At 32.4% G+C, this 13,589-nt stretch overlaps 1 pseudogene; it reads left to right on the top strand.

The window, feature by feature from the left end:
* Nucleotides 1–379: 379 nt before the first annotated feature.
* LOC115963500 lies at nucleotides 380–12,416 on the top strand (annotated as a pseudogene).
* Nucleotides 12,417–13,589: the final 1,173 nt, after the last annotated feature.

The raw sequence follows: 13,589 nt of genomic DNA, 5'->3' as shown, positions 1-13,589 counted from the left end.
AATACTACCTTGTAAAGGAACCAAAATTATTGTGCAAATATATATTCAAAAAAAATGAAAAATAAAAAAAGAAGCGGCAAAAGTCATGGTTATTGTTTCAACTACTTGTTGTAATCATGCCATGCAATGGTGTGACTATACCTTTTTACTCCATCTCTGTCATCTTCTATAGCTTTACTCAGCATATACTATAAAAGTCTAAATGGTTTACACCTTGATAGGCCAAGAATATATTGACTTCTTGGGTAAATTAATCAATTAATTAAGCAAGTGAATTACTTAAGTCAATTTAACATGCAATAAGTGTGGTAGCACAAAAAAAAAACCAAATAACTTAATGCAGCGGAAATTAAATTTGACACGGGTAATTTGTTTACGAATGGAGAAAACCACCAAGGCAAAATCCTACAGGGTGAATTTAAGGTCATCACTTCCGAGAATTCACTATTATCAAAACAAGCAGTAACAAGTAAATGAATCTCAGTACTTTATACCAACATACAGTTGAACCCTTACCCCAATAGACAATTGAACTTGGAATGTAGTGACAATCTCTCGTTTTAATGCACGACTCCAAGTACGTGACTAATCAATCAATGCACGGATCCAAGTATGTGACTAACACACCAACTTGAAAAAGATGTTGGCTGCAAAGTTCTTCAGTCATTCACACAATGAAGATCAAAAAGCTTATTGGTCACAAAACTCTACGACATATAAACGTAGCAGCTTCTTTAAGAGAAAGATGAACTAGGGTAGATTGTCTTCGGTCATAATATGCATGTAACAAGTGTAACAACCTTATGACGGCCCTTAAAATAATATTTATATATGTCTAAGGTTGTGAAAAAAAAAAACCTAAACATATAACTTGGATATGCGTGAAAAACAGATCTAGAAATCTGAATTTTGTAATTCTCGATAGATACATCTATCGAGCTTCAAATATTAAATCTTGATAGATACATCTGTCGAGCTATCTGTCGAGATTTAATGAACAGTGCTTCTTCACTTGATTCTTGGACAGATTTGCATGAGTTCAATACTTGTACTTGAACTCTTGTTCTTTGAAGTATTAAACACATCTTAAATCTACCAAATTACAAGTAAAGTGCGTTTTATTAAAAGATTAGCCAATTCTATATGACATATGTTCTTAACATGTTCCACATATGTCCTAACACACCTTCGCATCAAATTAAGTACGTCTGTTTCTCTTTCTCTACTCTTTTTTTAAGTTTTAACAAAGCAAGAGCAGTGGATCTTATTAACAAGTTCCTGAACATAGTAGCTCCTCCATTCACCTTCTTCTCCATCTATCTTCTCTTACCACCAACCTACTTTTACAAGCTCTTCCTCTCCACCCTAAGCTTTGTTTTCAGTGAAAGTTTGTCTGGAAAAGTCGTGCTCATAACTAGTGCTTCCTCAGGCATTGGCGAGGTAATAATAAGCCATGTTAGGTTCTAAAAGTTTAGAACAATTGGCAAATTGTGAATATAAACTTGTCTAGATATAGATTTTAGAGTCTATATATATTATTAGACAATACTCAAGATGATTCAAGTCAAGATTCAAGAACAAGTAGTTGCATAAAGAAGATTTCAGAATTTGCCTAGTTCGACTGACCGAGAGATAGACTCGACCGATCGAGAGTCGTATTTGCAGAATTTTAATTAAGTCCAAACAGCAGTTCAAGCCCAAAAAGGATTAGGGTTTCAGGTCTACTTCTCCTAGTATATAAAGGAATCCCTAGGCACAATTTATTATGACTTTGGAGGTGCTCTTGTGAGATCTAAAAGGTTCTGTGCCTTCCTCTATCAAAGTCTCTACCAGATATCACTCTCATATCTTTAGAACCAGTAGATCTGAAGTTGCTGCATGAAGATCAACAATAGCTGATGATCTAAACCTTCAAGGTGGTCTTGGAGTCACAAAGAGGAGAGATTGTGTTTTTTTATCACAAGTGTGGGTGCTTGTGTTGCAAAGGCCTAATAGAGAAGGAGTCCGTGAATTCGGAGTTTGCATGTGGTCGTATCAGTAAGTTCTATATGTGGTAGCAATAGGATGTTAGTGGTCTAAGTTTTATTGTAAACTTCGATTCTCTATAGTGGATTTGCTTTTTACCTTGTTTTTTACCTTGAGGATAGTTAAGTTAAATTCTTCCTAGGTTTTTTACTAGTTTGGTTTTCCTAGGTCATTATATCGTTGTGTGTGTGTGTGTGTGTGTGTGTTTTATCTATTTATTTTTTTTTTTATATGTCCGCTTCTTTGCATGATATGATTGTTTTGTTTTAACCTAGATCTGAATAATAAACTTAAGTATTCACTTGGTTAATTAATTAGGTTAAACAATCTAGTTTACAGGGATCTAAAACCTAACAAGCCAAGTGCATCTTGAAAATAGCTGTGGTAGAACATGGATTTTGCTATTTATTTATTTATTTTCCAAAGTTTATTATAGGGTTCTTGGGTTATTTTACTATGGCGTTTTTAAAATCTTATTAATTTTTTTTGAAATGAGTGAATTAAATTTTGTAGTATTATTAGTAATTTAAATAGATATGAAAATTATAATAGTCAATTTCTAAAAGTTGATGATGAGATTAACTCTAATTATTATTTCAAGATGGATACATATAATTTCAGGATGAAATTACCCTAATAATTCTAGACAATTCACCTAATAATTAACACCTATAGCAATAAACTACAATTATTGATCAGAATTATACAATTGTGAGGCAACACATGGAATTTAGGTAATTCAAAATGATAAAGTCTTTATTCTAGAATAAGATATAAGATCGAATCTTCTTTACACAAAAACTAAATAATTTTGTATCTTTGATGTAATAATAATTAAACAGAAAATTAATTTCTTAGTATATTAATAAAGAAGAATTATTGTAGAATTGATCGAATTCTGCCTACACCAAAAAGAAACTATTGACATCTTAACTGAATGACAAAGAGCAAATTAGTACATTAGGATATTGACGTAATTATCTTGAGGTTGATGATTAACTTAATGATAACAAGCAAATTAGTATCTTAGGATATTGGTGATTAACTTAATGATAACAAGCAAATTAGTATCTTAGGATATTGATGATTAACTTTATAAAGTTGATGTCATATATTCAAATCTTATTGTGTCATATTCTAAAAGAAATCTAGGAACACAAATTTAATGATTCAAGATTTGTTTCTTTTCATTCATTTTGCATACGTTGAAACACGTTTTGTTTTGTTTTTTTGTTTTTTTTTTTCTTCTGAGTCATATAGAACGTTTAATTTATTTGATATATATAATATTGATTTATGCCTTCATTAAATTTTTTTTTTTAAATTATTGGTTTATGTACACTGCAACATTTGGCTTATGAATATGCTAGGAGAGGGGCTTTACTAGCCCTTATTGCCCGAAGGGAAAACACTCTCCAAGAAGTGGCTGATCAAGCTCGAGAATATGGCTCCCCTGATGTTCTTATAATTAGTGCAGAGGTATCCAAGGTTGAGGACTGAAAGCGAATTGTTGATGAAACCATGAGTCACTTTGGCAGATGTAAGCCCAAATGGTTAATTAAGCTTATCAACTTAATTTGATTTATTTATTGCATGTGTTTTTAAAATAGTATTTTAAGGTCATAATTAGTGGAGAATAGAATGAAGCATAAACATTAACATAAAGGATTTTTATTTGTATTATAAGTTTGTTTCATGATGATTCTTTGATGCAGTGGATCATCTGGTGAATAATGCTGGGAATTCTTTGGCCTACTTGTTTGAAGATGCAACTGATATCACCGACTTTAAAACCGTAATGGTAATTGACAATTTTATGCATAATTTACCAAAAAATTGTTAAAAAGAAAAAGAAGAAGAAGACTGTCCAAGCATGCATGTTATTTGTCTAGTAATATTAAGATACAAAATTTATCACAACTATAGGTATGATCGATTGATACAATACCATGACTTATTAGTGTTATTTGTTAGTTTCCTATATATGGTCGGGTTTTTACTTTTTAACCAAGTTACTTGTACAAGTATACAGCAAAGAGTTTGGAAAAAAACCAAAAGAAAGAGGAGTTAATTAATGTAAGGAAGACATCAAAGTCTAATCTAATACAAAGTTGAAATGTTTAATATTTTTTTCCTCGTAGGATATAAACTTTTGGGGTTCAGTATATACCACCCGTTTTGCACTTCCACACCTTAGAGAAAGTAGAGGCAAGATGATAGTACTTGCTTCATCTTCATGATTGCCTACACCTAGGATGAGTTTCTACAATGTAAGTAATATGATGTATATGGTTCCCAATTATTTTTTATTAGAGATGAATTCTTATACATTGTCACCTTAGGCAAGCAGTGCAGCAATAGTAAGCTTCTTTGAGACATTGCGGGTTGAGGTTGGGCCTGAGATCAAAATCACAATTGTGACACCTAGGTTCATAGAGTCTGAAATGACCCAAGGCAAGTTCTTATTGAAGGAAGGAAAAATGGAAGTTGATCAAGACTTGAGAGATGTAGGTTATTGGCTCATTAGTTATTCCTCTCATTAAGTTATATCTGTGTACTTTAAAAAAAAAATTATATTATAAATATTACACTACTTGATAACTATGGACTAGTATTTTCAAAATCTCAGCATTATACTTTTTTATTGTTCTTAACCCCTTTGTCCCAAATTTCATGTTAATCGAAAGTTTTTTACAATTCGATCAACAAACTTATATGTTGTGTATAGTTTTAAAATATAAAAAAATTAAATTTAAACATTTTATGGAGGAAAGAGTAATTGAAACTTGATCATCTTTATATTTTCTTACATAAGAGAGTATAAAAGGAAATGTAATTAATCCAATATTGTACTTGTCACTACAACAAAATGTATTTTCAATGACGAAAAAATTTGTCACTAAAAGTCCAATTTTTCGTCACTAAGGACCTTTAGTGAAGAAATTGGACTTTTAGTGACGAAACTCATTTCGTCACTGTAGCCCCGTCACTAAAAGTCCTGGTGACAAAAAATTTTGTCACTAAAAGTCCAATTTGATTTTTAAAAAACAAACTTTTAGTGACGAAAACGTTTCGTCACTAAATGTTTTCCTCACTAAAAACATTATTCAGTGACAAATATATTTCGTCACTAAAAACACTTTAGTTTACTAAATCATATTTAGTGACGAATAATTTCGTCACTAAAACTATGTTCGGGTACATATAGTGACGAAAAAATTTGTCACTAAAACTATTTTTAAGAAAATCCAGGCACATATAGTGACGAAAATTTTTGTCACTAAAACCATTTCTTACAAAATTTTGCTATATTTAGTGACGGAATTTTCGTCACTAAAACAATTTTTTGTTGCTATATTTGTGACAAAAAAATTCGTCACTAAAACCTATTTTCTGTTTTTATTTTTTTCATGGCTTTGATATTAACCTCACATTTGAATAACACATTTATTTCAACAACACATTTATAAAAAAAGATCCATACATTCCACAAGTAAAAACTAAAACAAGTATCTAATTCAAACTCCTTCCATACAATAATTGTTTGCAATACGTACAATAACTCTACCTAAACCCTATTTTAAAACTAACGGAAGATGTCCTCATATGTCTTCAAGTAATACAAAAAGTAAATCCCCTAAAAGCCACCAATAAGAAATCTGCACAAATATAAAAACAATACTTCGTTAAAATCGTAAAGTAAAAACATTAACTATGTTATAAGAAACATTTCTAACAATGCATTAAGAGTAATCACACCAATAAATTAAAATCACAACTCCTAATGTATAAGTTGTAGAAAGCAAATAAAGTACTAACCAAAAAGTGTTTTAACTTGAAGTTGAACCACCCCCATAAGTAAGAGCATCATCATAACCCTTGCTCCTCAAAAAAGTTAAGAATATTTTTTTGGACCTCATCTTGCTTAGTTCGTGCATCTTGGTCCTTAGCTCGCTCCTCTTGATCTCTAGCTCTTGCCTATTTGAGCTCAATTATCTCATTTTCTAACTGTTGGATATACTCCACCGATGAATTAGAGGAGGCGGTGGTTATTAGAGAAGAGGAAGGTCTCATACCAAGTCCTTTTACAATACCAGACTTCTTCTTAAACACTAAGTTTGAGATCTCCTCTTGTGTAAGGGGAATTGCATTAGGATCTTGACAATGATCCGCTTGCACTTTGAGAATATTTTCCTATCATTTGAAAGAGAGAAAGAAATAAACAATCCCAACATTAATACTACATATGTTATAGATTTACAAACATGATAGGGATGGAATGATACACATACATATGTCGCTTCATCCTTAGGGTGTATCTACATATTTGTATTTGGATTGAAATGAACATCTTTAAAGATTTTTGCCAATTCAGGAAATTGACCATCATTATTATTTGTCTGATTAATTAACATTCAAGTGTTAGATAGATATACTTAATTAATTACAACATGCAATATACTAAGGTTTAAGAAAATGAAAAAATACGCACCTCCTTATCAACCCTAACAGCAAGTGCTTTTATCTCGCATCTATGTTTGCCTTTAGTTTTATTCCTATTTTCAGAGTTCTTTCTTGATTTTTTTCTAATAAACAACATTCAAGATATTTATTAGATCATGAATAAAACAATATACATTTACTTCATCTAAATATTAATCTAATCAGTTGACAACATAATATAGTAAACATTGGATAATAATAATATACGTATAAATAATTTACCAGCCAATCCTCATTGGTCCATCTCCCATCAATGAGTTCAGTCCACAGCTTCTCTGTGGCATTCATTTGCGGGTGGCTTCTTGCATAGTCAGCACCATGAAATTGTTTGAGCTTTTTATAGGCCTGATGCAACTTGTGGGAGTTGGAACTCAATAATCTTCCACAATTTGTATTTAATGTTTTCGTTACCAAGTTGGAATCTCCTTCTAGCTCAAACTGATCCTGTAAAATGAAGTATATATGTATTATAAAAATATTATTATATGAATTAGATGAGTTAGACGTTATCAATGTAAATTTACCATGATATTTTGAAGCACCACATCTCTAGTAGCAGCATCAATATTTTTCCAATTTTTCACATTGTAACTGGACAAATTACTTCGCACTTGTACGCCAATGTGATTGACAAGCTTGCACACATTCTTCCCAACAGGAGCAACATACTCTACAGCTATACGTACTGGCAGCTTACCGCTTTTCTCAACAAGTGCCATACTGCTATACCAAGTGTTGCTCCACGGGTAGTTCTGTCAGCAGATCCTATTTAAACATTATTAATGTTAAAAAATTATACATTCCATGTACATTATAGCTAAATTAAGTGAAATATAATCTCAATAGTAAAAACAGGGTGCAGTTGTAATTAAGTATGTTCTATGTAATTACTAGTCATGTTAGTTAATGCGCTGGTAGTCTGCGCCTCCGTACTAGAAGAACTTTGGGTGGGAGGATTTGCTTCAGGAGGTGTTTCTGTAGATTGGATTGTAGATTGGACCACCGGGATAGATGCCTCACCTCGCGAGCGTGTAAGTCCTTCTGGTGCCATCTGTAAGTAACATACATATAATGCAACAACAAAATCATTACAAGTAATGGAATAATAAAGTTATTATTTATTGCACCCTATGGAATATCTATTATACCTTATGGATTACAGAATTAGATGACTCATTATCATTGTCATCGTCACTAATAGGTGGTGCATAATCATCATCTACCACAACACTAGCTCTACTTCTTTTTTCTTTTGCACAATTGGATTGAGTAGAATCCTTTAGAGAAGTTGAGATGTGCTTCAATCCCAAAACATCAATTATCTCTTGGTTTTGCCTCATTCTATCCAATCTTGCCATCTCATACCTCGATACATTATGAGTGTATTTGGCCTTTTTGGGTATTTTTTGAAACTATGTATTAACATGAAAGATAAGTACAATTGCTACTAACTTAACATTAAGTAATTCACAAGTGCAAAATTTGAACACAATTGTTACTAACTCAACACAACAAATGACCACATCAATATCCATATCAAGTTCAAGATAAGTACAAAATATCTCAATAACAATTACTACTAACTTTACATATCATAGTCTACACCATTATCCATATCAAGCAATTCACAAGTGCTAAATTTGAACACAATTACTACGGACTCAACACAACAAATGATCATATCAATATCCATATCAAGTTCAAGATAAGTACAAAACAATTGCTACTTAGACAAGCATAAAACTTTAAGACAAGCACACAAGATTTAAGATAAGCACATAAGATTTAAGACAATTGTTATGAACTCTACATATCATAATCCATATCAAGATTAACATCAGGTATGTCATGCTCTTCATTTTCATTAGCATCTCTTGAAGTTCCACCTTCTCATCTTCATTTGTCAAAATGATGCACCTCCTCATCTTCGATTGCATTTCTTGGTTCTCCTCTAATTCGGTCACCTATCAAGGCATCGATACCATCCATATGATCACCATCCAACATTTCATTATCATGAATATTCTCGTTCAATACATAAGGTTCTCCATGATTATACCAATTAATGTAAGATTGCATAATCCCACGATGAAGCAAATGGATACGCACAGTATTAGGAGATTGTCGATAGCAATTCCCACAGTGCATACATGGACACGGAATATTACTACTTAAGTCCATAATTACTCTTGCAAAATTAATAAATGCATTGACCCCTTCAATATATGGATGACTTAATCTGCCATCGAGTGTCTTACCCATTGTCATCCAACTTTTATCCATGTTTGACTACAATTACAAGATGAATGCTACTTTAGTAAAATAAGGACAACTTATGCATAATGTATTCTAACATCTAAGTCTATAAACTACTTAGATAAAGTTCTATCCTATTCATGAATGCATAAGTCTATATTAATACTTAAATAAATATACATTGCACACACAAATATACACTCCCAATATGAATTTAAACGACCTTTTAACACCATGCAAGTCACCCGCTTGCTCCGACACAACAACCCACCACAAAACCAATCACAAACATCACAACTATAATACTTACAAGTATTAAAATTGAATAAAGGAACACAATTGCTACTAATCAACAAGTTTCATTCACATTTGTAAGAAATTAAAAACACCCTCAATATGAATTTAAACCACCTTATAACACCATACAAGCCACCCGCTTGCTCCAACACAATAACCCACCACAAAACAAATTTCCAACATCACAAGTATAATGCTTACAAGCGTTGAAATTGAATAAAGGAACACAATTGTTACTAATTAACAAGTTTCATTCATATTTGCAAAAAATTAAAAACACTCTCAATATGAATTTAAATCAGGTTATAACACCATGCAAGCCACCTACTTACTCCAACACAACAACCCACTACAAGACAAATTTCCAACATCACAAGTATAATGCTTACAAGCATTGAAATTGAATAAAGGAACACAATTGCTACTAATCAACAAGTTTCATTCACATTTGCAAAAAATTAAAAACACTCCCAATATGAATTTAAATCAGGTTATAACACCATGCAAGCCACCTACTTACTCCAACACAACAACCCATTACAAAACAAATTTCCAACATCACAAGTATAATGCTTACAAGCATTGAAATTGAATAAAGGAACACAATTGCTACTAATCAACAAGTTTCATTCACATTTGCAAGAAATTAAAAACACTCCCAATATGAATTTAAACAACCTTATAATACCATGCAAGCCACCCGCTTGCTCCAACACAATAACCCACCACAAAACAAATTTCCAACATCACAAGTATAATGCTTACAAGCATTGAAATTGAATAAAGGAACACAAATGCTACTAATCAACAAGTTTCATTCACATTTGCAAGAAATTAAAAACACTCCTAATATGAATTTAAACAACCTTATAATACCATACAAGCCACCCGCTTGCTCCAACACAACAACCCACCACAAAACAACTTTCCAACATCACAAGTATAATGTTGACAAGCATTGAAATTGAACAAAGAAACAGAATTGCTACTAATCAACAAGTTTCATTCACATTTGCAAGAAATTAAAAACACTCCCAATATGAATTTAAATCACCTTATAACATCATGCAAGCCACCCGCTTGCTTCAACATAACAACCCACCACAAAACAAATTTCCAACATCACAAGTATATATAGAGTTTTATAAATTTTTAACAGAATATACTTACTTTGCTCAAGTTAAGTTTACAACTTTCAGAAAAAATCCAAAGTTAACTTGTGTTCTTCACCTTGTTTCTCACAATTTCTTCAACCACCAAAGAGAAAGAGAGCTAGAGATAAAAGAAAGATAACTTTTAGTGAACCAAATTTAAAATACATATTCTTTATTCTTTTTCCTGTTTCTAAACAGTGGTATAGCCAGACCCAATCATTAGAGAAAATATGCACCAATTACAAAAATTTCAATTTTGATATCTATCTATATATAGGCATTTAAAGGACAACTACAAAGACATCCTTTTTCTCAGTTAATAAACTTGGTAGTTCACGAAATTGCAAGCTGCTACTTCTCTTAATTGCAATCAAACGGAGCCCAACTATCAATACCTTATATATATCCTTCTACAATTACCATAAGCAATACATTTTATTTTTTCCAAAGGGACACTTACTGTTGAAATGTTTTTCTGCACAAAGAGAAACAAAATTGAAAATTGAGGAACACAAACAATAATCTAAAATAACTAACTAAACCATAAAATAGAGAGAAATCAAAAAAATAAATAACTAACTAAACCACAAAATTTTCTTAGAATTCTAACACAAGCATCATAGCAAACAATTTTTTTCTCAGAACCCATATAATTTCTTCTCTTATTATAATGACAACTACCTATCAATCATTTCTCAATCAAATTTCTCACCTAAACCAAACGAAAATTTCTCAGAATCTAAACAAAGCTCAAATATTACACCAAATATTACCCATATGAAGACCCAAAGCTCTAATAAGTTTATCAAACTTAGACAAACTGTCCCACCACAGAGAACAAATCTCAAACAAGAAAAAAAAAAAAACAAAACAAAAACAAAAAGGAAAAAAAATTAACATCAAGCATTTAGAAACAAAAAATAACAAAAAAAAAAAAAAAAACCTGGAAGCATTGTCAAAGGATGAAGCATTGCCAAAGGATGAAGCGTCGCCGGATGGTGCGACTGAAGCGTCGTCGGCGATCGGGAGTTGAAGCGTCATCGGCGTCTGAATCGTTGCGAAGGATGAATCGGCGACGGCGAGCTGAAGCTACAGCAGCGACGGAAGACAAAGCGTCGCCGGAGGAAGGCGAAGCGTTGCCAATGCTAAGGAAGGCGAAGCATCACCGGCGACTTGGAGTGAGGTAGAGAGTGTATTGGTGTGAGGGAGAGAGTGGGTTTCATCGAATGACTGAGGGAAAAAATGAGTTGATTAATTGATATATAAAGAAAATCTATAGTGACGACTTAAGTTTCGTCACTATTGCTTGCCTTTAGCGACGAATCTGCGTTTCGTCACTAATAGCATGACTAGCAGCACCTTTAGTGATGAAAGTGTTTCGTCACAAAAAAATAGAACTTTTAGCGACGAAAAAATTCGTCACTATAGAAACATTTGTTTCCCGCCTACCCTTTTTGTTTGGCACCCTGAATTTAGCATACCCTATAGTGACGAAATCTAAATTTCATCACTAAAGGTTACTATTTTTTTATATTTAGTGACGAAATATAAATTTCGTCACTATATGGTACTTTTTTGTGACGAAAAAATTTTCCATACTAAAATTCGTCACTGTAGTTACATTTTGTTGTAGTGTGTCAAAATACATCATTCAAAATAATGTAATATTGACAAAAATTATACTAGGAATATATTGAACCTAACCCAAATCTTAATATTGACATAAATTAAACTAGGAATATATTGAAGCTAACCCAAATCTTAATATTGACAAAAATTACACCAAGAATATATTGAACCTAACCCAAATCTTGGTGTAGGCTCCTAGATGTGCTCAATGCTTTATCTATACCATGTCATTTGATTAATTGGCAATGCTCTATGAGTAGGTACAAGTAAGCACGATACCTGTTAGGACAGTACGAGGGTGTGCAAAGGCAATAGTACATAGTGCTTGCAAGGGAGAGGTACTTGACAGAGCCAACTTGGTTCAGGGTCACCTAATTCTGGAAGGTGTACTTTTTCCCTGAGGTGATCAAGTGGAGTTATTGATTGATGTATATCAATAGGCTAGGGACTTCACACAAGGAAGCTCCCAGCAAGAAGATATTGGATCTCTTGGGTGCCAAGAACATTATTTATCCATCTACAATCGACAACCTTGAGATCAAGACTGACTAAAATGAAGCTTGTTTTATGTTCTAGGAGGTTGAATCTAGTGAAATCAATCTCTTTATTTATGTGTGTTTTATCATCTGCGTGCTTGTAGGTTGTGTAACTTGTGTGTAGTACCCCACCTGTTTTGTTTTTATTTTGTCTCTTAAGATTAAGGGAGAAAGGGAAAGAACAAAGAGTGTATTTGTAAGAACTCTACATTACATGTATATTATATATGCCTATTTCTCATACATATACAAATGATCTCTATAAATATGTAAAAGAAATTGGTTTGCGAAGGGTTATTGATTGTGCTCGACTTAAAGATAAATTAATAATCCTGGATTCAGGGCATAAAAAAGAGTTAAGTACAAACAAGATGGCCAAAATAGCCAAATACCATGTTCTGGCAAAATTTGTGACAAACTAGCATTGTTTCGGAAATATTTAGCAGTCTACCACTTTTTTAGTACTCAAGTTTCACAAAATCGAGTTTTAAATAGTACTCAAGTTCAGTGAACTCGAGTTCCTAGGTGAGTCACCAGTGTATCACTGCTGACCTAGAATTTGAGGAATTAAAAAAACAATGTGGTACTCGATATTGCGGAAATCAAGTACTTCTTTATAGTACTCGAGCTTAACAAAGTCAAGTACTCTGTTGTTGTTGTTGTTCTTTTTTTTTTTTAATCTACTTTTTGTTTCATACAAAACTTTTACTATTTCATTTTCAACTGCTTGTGATTGTTGTGTCCACCAAGCTAAGTACAGTGTCTAGACTTGAAAAAGTTCAAATGCAAGTAACTGGAGTTCAGTTAGCTAAGCACAAAGTAGTCTAGCAGTAACTATTCACTAAAGGTGCCCATGAGATGTTAGGAAGTCAGTAAGATGCAAAATGGTCCATACACTAGATAACAGCTAAACAAAGGACCGAATGGCAGAGGTCTCATTGAGTATACTTGTTGGGAAATTTAGACTCCGGTTGATATAATTAACAAGTTTTAAACCCAAATTGTTAATTAAATTTATTATGAATAAACCTTATTAAAACAAATAAACATCAATATCATGCAAAGTGGAAAAGTAAATAAGACAAGATATGGTGACCTAGAAAAACCAATTAAACAAACTATTTCCATCACAGTAAAAAACCTTGGGGGAAACCTTCCCAAAAAGCAATCCACTATAATATAGAGAAGT

This window comes from Quercus lobata, chromosome 10 (assembly GCF_001633185.2).
Source record: "Quercus lobata isolate SW786 chromosome 10, ValleyOak3.0 Primary Assembly, whole genome shotgun sequence".
Classification (NCBI taxonomy): domain Eukaryota; kingdom Viridiplantae; phylum Streptophyta; class Magnoliopsida; order Fagales; family Fagaceae; genus Quercus; species Quercus lobata.
The sequence above is the reverse complement of the archived record's forward strand: the minus strand, read 5'-3'. Positions and strand labels throughout refer to the sequence as shown.